This window comes from Arachis stenosperma, chromosome 1, assembly GCF_014773155.1.
Source record: "Arachis stenosperma cultivar V10309 chromosome 1, arast.V10309.gnm1.PFL2, whole genome shotgun sequence".
NCBI classification, from domain to species: domain Eukaryota; kingdom Viridiplantae; phylum Streptophyta; class Magnoliopsida; order Fabales; family Fabaceae; genus Arachis; species Arachis stenosperma.
The window spans coordinates 46536746-46549330 of NC_080377.1; the positions used below are offsets into that span (position 1 = coordinate 46536746).

Below are 12585 nucleotides of genomic sequence, written 5' to 3' on the forward strand. Positions count from 1 at the left end.
TCATACAAACACAAATCCATTGATGGTGCACTGAACGCTGAAGGGAGTTTATGGAAACCACGTCATGCCTTCTAGGCATTTTGTACAAGACACATTGCAGGCAACTTCATGAATCACTTTAAGAACAAAGACTTGAAGAAGGTTCTGATTAACGCAGTGTATTCGAAGTCGCAACGTGAGTTTGCTCATTATTTTGGCCGACTGAGGGGGGAAAATGTAGCAATCACAAACTGGATTGAAGAAATACCACAGTCACAGTGGGCACAGTATGCTGATGAGGGTCGTCGATTTGGTCACATGACGACCAATATCTCTGAGTGCATTAACGCTGTTTTAAAATATTCCCGCAATTTGCCGATCACGGCTCTTGTTAAGTCAAGTTATTTTCGATTGGGTGAACTATTTGCAAGGAAAGGTTCCGAGGCATTGGCCCAACTTCAAGTCGATGCTAAATTCTCTCAGACATTGGTGAAGGCCATAGAATTCAACTCTAAGCACGTGAATGCTATGAATGTTTACCAGTTTGATCGATCGAGGACAACCTTCACGGTTGAAGAGTTAGCGGCAGTTCCTGGGTCCAGGCAACAGAATTATCAGGTGCTACTTAATGAGGATAAGTGTGACTGTGGGTATTTTCAGGCTCTTCACCTTCCTGGTCATCACGTCCTTATAGCTTGCTCTCATGCAAGACTTGATTGGAAGCGGTTTGTACATCCTGTGTACCGCATGGAGTCGGTCTTCAATGTTTACAGATTAGAGTTTCGACTGATAGGGCATGAGGATGATTGGCCATCGTATGACAGGCCCCGTATTTGGCCTAACCCTAGGATGATGAGAGTGAAGAGAGGTTGCCCTGTTAGCTCTAGGATTCATAACAACATGGATGAGGTTGAGCATAACGGGGAGAAGCGGTGCAGGTTATGTCGCCAAAGCAGACACACGCAAAGGACTAATATCGCTCTTGATGGTGGAAGGGCGTCTTCTAGTCGACAATAGTTATAGGTGTTGTTTTCTTGTTAAATATATTATTGTAATATTTCTCTATACTATTATGTTTTGTTGCAAAAGTTGTTGACAGACTTGTTTGCACATAGAAAGTTCACGCAATGATATTAAATTTTATATAAGGCAACTGTTTGTGAAGGTAAACAAGTTTTATATAATTTTTTTACAACAAAATATCCCTTTGTATATTACGAATCCATAGAATAATCACAAAGAAATAAAATCTACTAGCCCCGCCCTCGTCTGCCACCCCGTGGACCAGCATGTCATCCGTGAGGCCTCGGGTTGAGACACCCACATGTGCACACGCAGGTGGTTTGACATCGCGTTGACCACACCAAGTGTAGGAACCGGACCAGGTACTGGAGTTCTCATCTGGTCCCTCATCGCGGCATAATCTGCAGTGGACGACGACCCACTAGACTGATCATCCAGGTGGCATGGCAAGTATGCATACTGAGGTGCAAAAATGGTTACGTCTGCTATGGCATAATCAACACATCTCCCAACCCGTCATCACCTCCCTGCATCAGACCCGTCATCCAGTTAGGGACCATCATCGTGACGTCAATCATGTCCTGGGTATCCAATATAGGCTATTAGTCGGGCTGGGGTCCAAGGTCTGACGGGCTGAATGGCAACTGAAACTGGATCCCAATATCAAATGGAACACTAGCCTCTGGTCCCTGTCCCTGATGACTGGTCCTGGCCTTTGAGTGATGTGAGCTAGGGGTCTCAGGGACAAGTAGTCTCCTGGTACGGGTCTTGAAACAGACCTAACCGTTTGGCCTGCATCCTCGGCTTTGTGAGCTGGCGGGCTGACAAGGTCTCTATCGTGGGGTGGCTCATCACCACCATGTCTCCCACACCCTGCACTGCGTTTTCCTTTCCCCTGGCTCTCCCCCACCCTACCTCTCCCTCCTACTGCAGCCGGCCTCATCTCCAGAAGGTGACCATCATTCGGATGATGCAGATATGGAGCATGTGATAGTGAATGGGTAGGTCCTCTGGCACAACCCCAGCTGCCAATAGGTACTGGTTACCAAGACTAAATAACTCTGTGTGTGCCCACTACAAGTACCAAGTCATATACGAGAGGGACAGACGCAGATCTATATGATGGTGTATAGACCGACGATAGTGGATCCGAACATCCCACAACTCATGCCAGCCACCAAGAAACTGCGGAAACCACTCGCCGTTCCCAAACCGACCATCCAATCTGTGCATGTCGTCAACGTTCAGTGGCATAGTCGGAATGTACTGCAGGCCACCAAACTAATGTACCACCCGGTCCACCTGATGCCACACGATGATAGCAAAGCGAATCAGCGGACATACAACTGCCGTTGAGGCCTCTACTTCAGCTATCGCCGGTGGAACTAGACCAATCAGCTGTGGGTCAGCATACGTCGTCCACTCAACCTGTTCACAAAACGCATATAAATGATGACATTCAAATTTCAAATGAAACAGTTATTAAAGTAAAATAAACTTAAACATTTATCACTTACATTAAGCATCCCAATCTCGTTTAGGGTATGCCTGTAATGCCTAAGCCTGCTCTCACCTCTAGCATTATTCGGCCGGTACTGAACCCACCTACAATGCCAGCCACAATATTATTTTATCGCTCAATTTAATTAACTAAGTAGTAATATGAAAGTTTATTATAAGTATTTATAATACCTCTCCATCTAGGAAAATCGACGAGTATCAAAGCCATCAGACCGTAGCAACGGAATAAGGTGATAAGCCCAAGACAGCAGCAAGCTGATGCACCCACCCAAATTGCGCTGACCATGCTCCGTGGCCCGGCACATCTGGCGGTACAGCTATGCCGGTACAGGTATGCCAGCACAGCCGAGCCCCACGATAATCGGCCACACGTATCAAGGTTCTCCAGTAGGGGGAGCCACCTGATGTGCACCCGAGAGTCAGATGCATTTGGGCATAGGATACCCCCTATCAACTGTATGATGTACCCTCTCGTGTACCTCATCAGGTGCTCCTCTGTGGCGTCTTGCTCCATCTTTCCACAAATCATGTTGTGGAACCAAGTGAGCTTCATAGTCCACTTCGTCTATGACTATCTGTCATCTAGGTCAGGAACAACACCCAAAATTTGCTCAGATAGCTCCTCAATGGTGCGTCCCTGATGATGCTGCTCCCACCCATCAATGCATCCACTCACAGGATCACCATCGATCCTGAGTCCCAACTAATAGTCCAAGTCCTGTAGGGTGATAGTCATCTCCCTGTATGGTAAATGAAATGTGTGGGACTCAGGCCTCCACCTCTCTATCAAAGCCGAGGCAAGCAACCAATCGTGCTCGAACTCGACCATATAGGCCACATACTCAAACCCAACTAGTCTGAGATATGGCCTAATCTGCTTCGGCGGCCGTGTCATCAAATTCCGCCTGGTGCACAAGATCTGAGGTGCCTACTAAACGAAAAAAAAATAGGGATGGTGAACACATAAAAAATAACAAGTTCACTGCTTATTACTTACAATAAAATAAAAAACTAGTTAAAAAAGTGTACCACTTGATCAAGCCTGCCAGCAATGTGCTCTACGTGATCCAATCTATACATCTCACCCAAATAACCCAATAACTGTTGCTCCATCTAAACACAATCTAGTAAAATGAAATCACACGCATTGAACTCAATTCCTTTTACATTAACTAAATTATTAAAAAAATATGTAAATCCAAAACAGCTTATAAACTTAGTAATTCTACTTCTGCCCCAGCTAACTGATGCCATCAACCAACTAATTAATCAATAAATAACTAATTAATTATTCCACTAACTACCTTCTGATTCACACTTAAATTGATTATTCTGACTAAACTAACTAACAATTTACTTTGTTATACTAATCAACATGTTATAGATAATAAACAACAACTATGCTTAAAAACAATAACATAAAAAATTTAACTAAAATAAAAATAATAAGTCTAAAAAACATGTAAACAGTAAATAAGTAACCCTAACTAACATGCAACCTATAAGTAATAATTTTATTCAACATGTAAACAGTAACTCTAACTAAGCTAAAAAAATAACTCTAAGTAAGCTAAAAAAATTAACACTAACTAACACATTATTTACTGACCTGGAACTGAGAATTTCGTCCACAATGAACTTCATGGGAATCGAAAAGACACAAAGAAGGAATGGTGCACGAAATTGTGATCACTACAACTTCGCACAACTAACCAGCAAGTGCACTGGGTCGTCCAAGTAATACCTTACGCGAGTAAGGGTCGATCCCACGGAGATTGTTGGTATGAAGCAAGCTATGGTCACCTTGTAAATCTCAGTCAGGCAGACTCAAATGGGTATAGTGATAAACGAATAAAGCATAAAGATAAAGATAGAGATACTTATGTATATCATTGGTGAGAGCTTCAGATAAGCGTATGAAGATGCCTTCCCTTCCGTCTCTCTGCTTTCCTACTGTCTTCATCCAATCCTTCTTACTCCTTTCCATGGCAAGCTCATGTAGGGTTTCACCGTTGTCAGTGGCTACCTCCCATCCTCTCAGTGAAAATACGTTCCTGATGCTCTGTCACAGCATAGGCTAATCATCTGTCGGTTCTCGGTCTAGCCGGAATAGAATCCAGTGATTCTTTTGCGTCTGTCACTAACGCCCCGCCTTTCGGAGTTTGAAGCACGTCACAGTCATTCAATCATTGAATCCTACTCAGAATACCACAGACAAGGTTAGACCTTCCGGATTCTCTTGAATGCCGCCATCAGTTCTTGCCTATACCACGAAGACTCTGATCTCACGGAATGGCTGGCTCATTTGTCAGGCGAGCACTCGGTTGTCAGGCGATCAACCATGCATCATGCAATCAGAAATCCAAGAGATATTCACTAAGCCTCAGATGCTTGTAGAGCAAGAGTGATTGTCAGTCACCTTGTTCATAGGTGAGAATGATGATGAGTGTCAATCATCACCTTCATCATGTTGAAGAACAAGTGATATCTTGGACAAAGAACAAGCGGAATTGAATAGAAGAACAATAGTAATTGCATTAATACTCGAGGTACAGCAGAGCTCCACACCTTAATCTATGGTGTGTAGAAATTCCACCGTTGAAAATACATAAGAACAAGGTCTAGGCATGGCCGAATGGCCAGCCTCCCAAAGTGATCAAAAGATCTAAAGAAAAAGGTTCCAAAGATCAGAAGATGTCAAATACAATAGTAAAAGGTCCTACTTATAGAAAACTAGTAGCCAAAGGTGTACAAAGATGAGTAAATGACATAGAAATCCACTTCCGGGCCCACTTGGTGTGTGCTTGGGCTGAGCAATGAAGCATTTTCGTGTAGAGACTTGTCTTGGAGTTAAACGCCAGCTTTTATGCGAGTTTGGGCGTTTAACTCCCATTTAGGTGCCAGTTCCGGCGTTTAACGCTGGAATTTCTGTAGGTGACTTTGAACGCCGGTTTGGGCCATCAAATCTTGGGAAAAGTATGGACTATCATATATTACTGGAAAGCCCAGGATGTCTACTTTCCAACGCCGTTGAGAGCGCGCCAATTGGGCTTCTGTAGCTCCAGAAAATCCACTTCGAGTGCAGGGAGGTCAGAATCCAACAGCATCTGCAGTCCTTTTGAGTCTCTGGATCAGATTTTTGCTCAAATCCCTCAATTTCAGCCAGAAAATACCTGAAATCACAGAAAAACACACAAACTCATAGTAAAGTCCAGAAAAGTGAATTTTAACTAAAAACTAATAAAAATATACTAAAAACTAACTAAAAGATACTAAAAACATACTAAAAACAATGCCAAAAAGCGTATAAATTATCCGCTCATCACAACACCAAACTTAAATTGTTGCTTGTCCTCAAGCAACTGAAAATCAAATAAGATAAAAAGAAGAGAATATACTATAGACTCCAAATTATCAATGAAACTTAGCTCCAAATTAGATGAGCGGGACTAGTAGCTTTTTGCCTCCGAACAGTTTTGGCATCTCACTCTATCCTCTGAGGTTCAGAATGATTGGCTTCTTCAGGAACTCAGAATCCAGATAGTGTTATTGATTCTCTTAGTTAAGTATGATGATTCTTGAACACAGCTACTTTATGAGTCTTGGCCGTGGCCCAAAGCACTCTGTCTTCCAGTATTACCACCGGATACATTCATGCCACAGACACATAATTGGGTGAACCTTTTCAGATTGTGACTCAGCTTTGCTAGAGTCCCCAATTAGAGGTGTCCAGGGTTCTTAAGCACACTCTTATTGCCTTGGATCACAACTTAATTTCCTTCTTTTTCTTTTTCTCTTTTTTTTTTCTTTTTTCGGTTTTTTTTTTCGCTTGCTTCCTTCTTCTTTTCTTTGTATTCACTGCTTTTTCTTGCTTCAAGAATCATTTTTATGATTTTTCAGATCCTCAGTAACATGTCTCCTTTTTCATCATTCTTTCAAGAGCCAACAACTTTAACATTCATGAACCACAAATTCAAAAGACATATGCACTGTTTAAGCATACATTCAGAGAACAAAAGTGTTGCCACCACATCAAACTAATTAAGCTAGTTTTAAAGATGAATTTGAAATCCTGTACTTCTTGTTCTTTTGTAATAAAAACAGTTTTCTTTTAAGAAAGGTGATGGATTCACATTCATAGCTTTAAGGCATAGACACTAAGACACTAATGATCATAAGACACAAACATAGATAAACATAAGCATGAAAATTCGAAAAACAGGAAAATAAAGAACAAGGAGATTAAAGAACGGGTCCACCTTAGTGATGGCGGCTTGTTCTTCCTCTTGAAGATCCTATGGAGTGCTTGAGCTCCTCAATGTCTCTTCCTTGTCTTTGTTGCTCCTCTCTCATGATTCTTTGATCTTCTCTAATTTCATGGAGGAGAATGGAGTGTTCTTGGTGCTCCACCCTTAGTTGTCCCATGTTGGAACTCAATTCTCCTAGGGAGGTGTTGATTTGCTCCCAATAGTCTTATGGAGGAAAGTGCATCCCTTGAGGTATCTCAGGGATCTCTTGATGAGAGGAGTCTCTTGTTTGCTCCATCCTTCTCTTAGTGATGGGCTTGAGGTCATGCTCTCTCAGTTGAACCGGCTTTGGATGCCATAAATGGTTATGGAAAAGGAAAAAGCAATGCTTTTTCCACACCAAACTTAAAAGGTTTGCTCGTCCTCGAGCAGAAGAAGAGAGATGAGAGTAGAAGAAGAAGAAATAGAGGAGAGGGAGATGGCTTTGTGTTCGGCCAAGGAGGGGGAGAAGTGGTGTTTAGGTGGTTTGAAGATGAAGGAGTGAAGAAGGGTTTATGGGAAAGAGGTGTTGAGGTGATTGGTGAATGGGTGAAGAAGAGAGAGTGTGGTGGGGTTGGTGGGGATCCTGTGGGGTCCACAGATCCGGAGGTGTCAAGAAAAAGTCATCCCTGCACCAAATGGCATTCAAAATCACGTTTTGAGCCATTTCTGGCGTTAAACGCCGGGCTGATGCCCATTCCTGGCGTTTAACGCCAGGTTCTTGCCCTTTTCTGGCGTTTAACGCCAGTCTGGTGCCCCTTTCTGGCGTTAAACGCCCAGAATGGTGCCAGACTGGGCGTTAAACGCCCAACTGCTAGCCTCACTGGCGTTTAAACGCCAGTGAGTTCTTCCTCCAGGGTGTGCTGTTTTTCTTCCTGTTTTTCATTCTGTTTTTGCTTTTTCAATTGATTTTGTGACTTCTCATGATCATCAACCTACAAAATAAGATAAAATAACAAAGGAAAATATATAAAATATATCATTGGGTTGCCTCCCAACAAGCGCTCTTTTAATGTCAGTAGCTTGACAGAGGGCTCTCATGGAGCCTCACAGATACTCAGAGCAATGTTGGAACCTCCCAACACCAAACTTAGAGTTTGAATGTGGGGGTTCAACACCAAACTTAGAGTTTGGTTGTGGCCTCCCAACACCAAACTTAGAGTTTGACTGTGGGGGCTCTGTTTGACTCTGAGTTTAGAGAAGCTTTTCATGCTTCCTCTCCATGGTGACAGAGGGATATCCTTGAGCCTTGAACACAAAAGATTCTTCATTCACTTGAATGATCAGTTCACCTCTATCAACATCAATCACAGCCTTGGCTGTGGCTAGGAAGGGTCTGCCAAGGATGATGGTTTCATCCATGCACTTCCCAGTCTCTAGGACTATGAAATCAGCAGGGATGTAATGGTCTTCAATCTTCACCAAAACATCCTCTACAAGTCCATAAGCTTGTTTTCTTGAGTTGTCTGCCATCTCTAGTGAGATTCTTGCAGCTTGTACCTCAAAGATCCCTAGCTTCTCCATTACAGAGAGAGGCATGAGGTTTACACTTGACCCTAAGTCACACAGAGCTTTCTTGAAGGTCATGGTGCCTATGGTGCAAGGTATGGAAAACTTCCCAGGATCTTGTCTCTTTTGAGGTAATTTCTGCCTAGACAAGTCATCCAGTTCTTTGGTGAGCAAAGGAGGCTCATCCTCCCAAGTCTCATTTCCAAATAACTTGTCATTTAGCTTCATGATTGCTCCAAGGTATTTAGCAACTTCCTCTTCAGCGACATACTCATCCTCTTCAGAGGAAGAATACTCATCAGAGCTCATGAAAGGCAGAAGTAAGTCCAATGGAATCTCTATGGTCTCATTTTGAGCCTCAGATTCCCATGGTTCCTCATTGGGGAACTCATTGGAGGTTGGTGCACGCCCATTGAGGTCTTCCTCAGTGGCGTTCACTTCCTCCCCTTCCTCTCCAAATTCGGCCATATTGATGGCCTTGCACTCTCCTTTTGGATTTTCTTCTGTATTACTTGGGAGAGTACTAGGAGGGAGTTCAGTAACTTTCTTGCTCAGCTGTCCCACTTGTCCTTCCAAATTCTTGATGGAGGACCTTGTTTCAGTCATGAAACTTTGAGTGGTTTTGATTATATCAGAGACCATGGTTGCTAAGTCAGAGGGGTTCTGCTTAGAATTCTCTGTCTGTTGCTGAGAAGAAGATGGAAAAGGCTTGTCATTGCTAAACCTGTTTCTTCCACCATTATTGTTGTTGAAACCTTGTTGAGGTCTCTCTTGATTCTTCCATGAGAAATTTGGGTGATTTCTCCATGAAGAATTATAGGTGTTTCCATAGGGTTCTCCTAGGTAATTCACCTCTTCCATTGAAGGGTTCTCAGGATCATAAGCTTCTTCCTCAGATGAAGCATCCTTAGTACTGCTTGGTGCATTTTGCATTCCAGACAGACTTTGAGAAATCAAATTGACTTGTTGAGTCAATATCTTGTTCTGAGCCAGTATGGCATTCAGAGCATCAATATCAAGAACTCCTTTCTTCTGACTTGTCCCATTGTTCACAGGATTCCTTTCAAAAGTGTACATGAATTGGTTATTTGCAACCATCTCAATGAGCTCTTGAGCCTCTGTAGGCGTCTTCTTCAGATGAAGAGATCCTCCAGCAGAGCAATCCAAAGACATCTTGGATAGTTCAGAGAGACCATCATAGAAAATACCTATGATGCTCCATTCAGAAAGCATGTCAGAAGGACATTTTCTGATCAGTTGTTTGTATCTTTCCCAAGCTTCATAGAGGGATTCTCCATCCTTCTGTCTGAAGGTTTGGACTTCCACTCTAAGCTTACTCCATTTTTGAGGTGGAAAGAACTTTGCCAAGAAGGCATTGACTAGCTTTTCCCATGAGTCTAGACTTTCTTTAGGTTGTGAGTTCAACCAAGTCCTAGCTCTGTCTCTTACAGAAAAAGGGAATAGCATAAGTCTGTAGACCTCAGGGTCAACCCCATTAGTCTTGACAGTGTCACAGATTTGCAAGAATTCAGCTAAAAACTGATGAGGATCTTCCAATGGAAGTCCATAGAACTTGCAATTCTGTTGCATTAGAGAAACTAATTGAGGCTTAAGCTCAAAGTTGTTTGCTCCAATGGCAGGGATAGAGATGCTTCTCCCATAGAAATCGGGAGTAGGTGCAGTAAAGTCACCCAGCACCTTCCTTGCATTGTTGGCATTGTTGTTGTTTTCGGCTGCCATGGCTTCTTCTTCCTTGAAGATTTCTGTTAGGTTCTCAACTATGAACGTGTGCCTGACAACCACCTCCGTTCATAGAGATTTGTGCTTTAGCTTCTCTTAGCTTTCGCTTCAAGGTCCTTTCAGGTTCAGGGTCAGCTTCAACAGGAATGCCTTTGTCTCTGCTCCTGCTCATATGAAAGAGAAGAGAACAAGAAAATGTGGAATCCTCTATGTCACAGTATAGAGATTCCTTGAGGTGTCAGAGGAAGAAAAATAGAAGACAGAGGTAGAAAATTCGAACTTATCAAAGAAGATGGAGTTCAAATTTTGCATTAAGGGATAGTGTTAGTCCATAAATAGAAGGATGTGAGAAGAAGGGAAGTAATTTTCGAAAATTAAGTAAAAGATTTTGAAAACATTTTGAAAGACACTTAATTGATTTTCGAAAATAAGAGTGGAGAAGAAATCAAGTGATTTTTGAAAAAGATTTTGAAATTAGAAGTTAAAAAGATTTGATTGAAAACTTATTTTGAAAAAGATGTGATTAAAAAGATATGATTGAAAAGATTTGATTTGAAAACAATTTTAAAAGATATGTTTTGAAAACAATTTTAAAAAGATTTGATTTTAAAAATTAATGACTTGCATAACAAGAAAAGATATGATTCAAACATTAAACCTTTCTCAACAGAAAAGGCAACAAATTTGAAATGTTCAATCAAATCATTAATTGTTATTAAGTATCTTTGAAAAAGGAAAGAAATTGATTTTGAAAACATTTGATTGAAAAGATTTGATTTGAAAAAGATTTGATTTTGAAAAACTTTGAAAACTTGAAGAAAAATTGATTTGAAAACAAAATCTTCCCCCTTGTGCCATCCTGGCGTTAAACGCCCAGAATGGTGCACATTCTGGCGTTTAACGCCCAAACTACTACCCTTTTGGGCGTTAAACGCCCAACCAGGCACCCTGGCTGGCGTTTAAACGCCAGTCTGTCTTCTTCACTGGGCATTTTTGAATGCCCAGCTTTTTCTGTGTGATTCCTCTGCAGTATGTTCTGAATCTTCAATTCTCTGTATTATTGACTTGAAAAGACACAAATAAAAAATATTTTTGGATTTTTAATAATGAGGAATAATCAAAATGCAAGTAAAATCAAATAACAATGCATGCAAGACACCAAACTTAGCAGTTTGTATATATGGGAAACAACAAAACACTCAAGTCAATAGAATTCAAAGATCAAAACAAGAAAATCATCAAGAACAACTTGAAGATTAATGAAGACACATGCATGAATGCAGTAAGAACAGAAACATGCAATTGACACTAAACTTAAGATGAGACTCTAGACTCAAACAAGAAATATTTTTGGATTTTATGCTTTTGTAATTTTTTTTTGGTTATTTTTCGAAAATTAGGTGAAAAGGAAAATAAAGGTATCAAAATTCTTAATGAGAATTCCAGGAATCATGCAACGTTAGTCTAAAGCTTTAGTCTAAAGGAATTAGACATAGCTAGCTAAGCTTCAGCAAGTCATTGCATTCAAGAGCTAAATTGATGATGATCAATCAGCTTTGGTGATGATAAGAACATCACCTTGAAACACTAGAATTCATTCTTAAGAACTCTGAAGAAAAATAATACCTAATCTAAGCAACAAGATGAACCGTCAGTTGTCCATACACAAACAATCCCCGGCAACGGCGCCAAAAACTTGGTGCACGAAATTGTGATCACTACAACTTCGCACAACTAACCAGCAAGTGCACTGGGTCGTCCAAGTAATACCTTACGCGAGTAAGGGTCGATCCCACGGAGATTGTTGATATGAAGCAAGCTATGGTCACCTTGTAAATCTCAGTCAGGCAGACTCAAATGGGTATAGTGATAAACGAATAAAGCATAAAGATAAAGATAGAGATACTTATGTATATCATTGGTGAGAGCTTCAGATAAGCGTATGAAGATGCCTTCCCTTCCGTCTCTCTGCTTTCCTACTGTCTTCATCCAATCCTTCTTACTCCTTTCCATGGCAAGCTCATGTAGGGTTTCACCGTTGTCAGTGGCTACCTCCCATCCTCTCAGTGAAAATACGTCCCTGATGCTCTGTCACAGCATAGGCTAATCATCTGTCGGTTCTCGGTCCGGCCGGAATAGAATCCAGTGATTCTTTTGCGTCTGTCACTAACTCCCCGCCTTTCGGAGTTTGAAGCACGTCACAGTCATTCAATCATTGAATCCTACTCAGAATACCACAGACAAGGTTAGACCTTCCGGATTCTCTTGAATGCCGCCATCAGTTCTTGCCTATACCACGAAGACTCTGATCTCACGGAATGGCTGGCTCGTTTGTCAGGCAAGCACTCGGTTGTCAGGCGATCAACCATGCATCATGCAATCAGAAATCCAAGAGATATTCACTAAGCCTCAGATGCTTGTAGAGCAAGAGTGATTGTCAGTCACCTTGTTCATAGGTGAGAATGATGATGAGTGTCAATCATCACCTTCATCATGTTGAAGAACAAGTGATATCTTGGACAAAGAA

At 41.6% G+C, this 12585-nt stretch overlaps 1 non-coding gene across 1 annotated transcript; it reads left to right on the plus strand.

Annotated features, from left to right (window-relative positions):
* The first annotated feature begins 9545 nt into the window (after positions 1-9545).
* On the plus strand, positions 9546-9653 carry LOC130950482 (small nucleolar RNA R71). The gene has a single exon (XR_009073607.1). It is a non-coding gene; the product is annotated as a small nucleolar RNA R71 (small nucleolar RNA).
* Positions 9654-12585: the final 2932 nt, after the last annotated feature.